Below are 2500 nucleotides of genomic sequence, written 5' to 3' on the forward strand. Positions count from 1 at the left end.
TGATGGGCATTATTGCAAAGCATTTTATTTTCAACGTACATTTTTCACAGCTGTATCACTCTATGATCCTCTATTCGTCAAGGAGCCAATCCCGATTGAAGGGAAGCAACAACACATTCAGAAATATGATTTTGACAGTTAAGAGAACCAATCACACAAAAAAAGAGATCCAATCAGAAGGCAAATTGCAAAAGTCTGCCAAACTTCATCCAATGGAAGGGCTTCGTGCAAAAGTTTTGAGTGCATTCAGTCAAATTCGAATTCGAAGATCAAAAATGGCGTGCAGCGGTACTGTCATCGAACTTCTGTTATATTTTGTGGATTCAAGACAGACCAAAGCAGGCGGCGAGAATGCCTTCCTTGGTGGAAAGGTCAGGCTACGGGTCGGTCTTTCCGAAGACGAAATATCAAGGTACAATGTTGATCTATGTTGCTCTATGACTGTTCTGAATGTAGGCAAAGATCTTGAAATTTGTTCAAGATCTTTGAGTTTGAGTGAGATCATTGACATTGTCGACATTGCCACGTCCGGCTGTCACTCGCTCAGTGTGACCTCGACTGGCTCGAGATCGAGTCTGCGTGTAGCCAAAACCGAAACTAGAAATGTGTTTTTCATCCCAGCAACGTGGACACGCTTGGCATAGATTCTAATTGTCGCTTCTTTGCATTAAGCTTGGATTTATTTTAGCGCCTGTAAACTTTAATATCAACAATGGTTTAAATTCAGAAACAATGGCGGGGAGACGTGCCAGTTTGGGTCACTTGATCCTCATGTCAAAGACGATCAAAGTCATGTTCGTTGGGGATTTTGTCAGGCATGCTACTTTTCCGGTAATTGCCGGAAATCCGATAAAGCCGTTTTCAAAATCCGGTAAAGTCAAATTTATTCCGGTGAAGTTGAAAAATTTCCGCAAAATCGATCCGTGTGAATATCGCGCAACGCGACCGGGCGCCGGTCTCAATAAAGCCAGCGCACAGTAGTATTGTTTTCACCAGTTTGGAGGTGTGTTGAATGGTGGTGGGGGGAGGCTAAAATGGGATTTTTAACAAGATCACAACACTATTACAGCCCTGAAAATGATGCCCAAAATGCACCAGATTGCATAGATTTTAACCGTTTTTTGAAAAAAAATCCGGGGGGGGAAGCCCCCGGACCCCCCTAGTTGGCTCGCCTGCTTAGCAGGCTGGCACTGCGCGCTTCTTTCAGGTAAAACCATTTTTGGTCTGTAGCATTCCTGTTTGTTTTTCAAGGCCATGAAACCAGGCGATGGTGTACCTCAAATTGTATGGCAAAGTTGAAAATAAAGAACCCAATGATTGCTCCAATAATGTGCACAAGTAAATTAACCCAAAACCCACTTTTCGTCCTACATGTATTTTAATTTCAATCCACCCAATAGTTTTTGAGAAAATGGGTTTTCAAGATTTAGCTCTGGAAATGTGAAATTGTGCAAGTATATATTCATGTGTGTGAGTGAGGGTGTGGGAGTTGAATGTGTATGAGTATGAGTGGAGAGAGAGAGAGAGAGAGAGAGAGAGAGAGAGAGAGAGAGAGAGAGAGAGAGAGAGAGAGATAGAGAGAGAGAGAGAGAGAGAGAGAGAGAGAGAGAGAGAGAAAACAATGAAAACAACATTCGTGTTACTGATTACAAATCATGATATGCATTTCTATGTGTGTATGAAAGAGAATTCAAAAAAATAATATTGTGTTGAATAAACAATAGATCCAGAGGAGCGAATTACTGTGTGTTTGTGTTTACTTTGACACGTGCTTTCTGTACATGCAACTTTTACTGTGACCGTGATTTGCCACTGGTGTTCGTGATCGTGAAAACAAAAATCAAGGTAACTGTGATCGTGAAAGCTAAAATTTCCCTTCCCGTGATCGTGATGATACCCCCCCTTTGGGGCCCTCATAATTTACAAACACCTAAGTACAACAATTTTTCTGTTTTAAAAATTCGGACACACATTTTCTCAAATAATATGAAATTCGCTGAACTTATTTTCTTTTCACTACACCTTATATCTTGATTCCCAAAAAATGGAGTTCTGCTTTTTCAAATTTACCAGTAACACAAACTTTCGCTCTGACCAAACTATTTTTGTCCAGCAGTTTTACCGATACACAATCATAAAAAAAACCTACAAAAAGAGTTTTAAGTTAACCGACTTCGCTACCACATAAACAAAGTTGTTTTTTTTATTGTCCCCAACATTCTGGTCAACGAAATCATTATTATAGACAGTCATTCTATTTAAGGACAATCATCACAGCTTTGAACCGACCTTTTCGTTCAACCAGTCAAAAACAACAATTATAGTAAAATCTACAGCGCGATCAACGTTTGCCCATTACGAACTCGCGATGAGATTTGTTTCTTCTGGTCACCAAGCCTACCGTTTACAAACGCATGCGCACTAATTGGGATTCCCCCAATTTTCTCGACCTTGAACTCAGAACTCTCGAAGCCACTACTTCGGCGTTCAATTTAGCTCG

This window comes from Littorina saxatilis, linkage group LG13, assembly GCF_037325665.1.
Source record: "Littorina saxatilis isolate snail1 linkage group LG13, US_GU_Lsax_2.0, whole genome shotgun sequence".
Taxonomy (NCBI): domain Eukaryota; kingdom Metazoa; phylum Mollusca; class Gastropoda; order Littorinimorpha; family Littorinidae; genus Littorina; species Littorina saxatilis.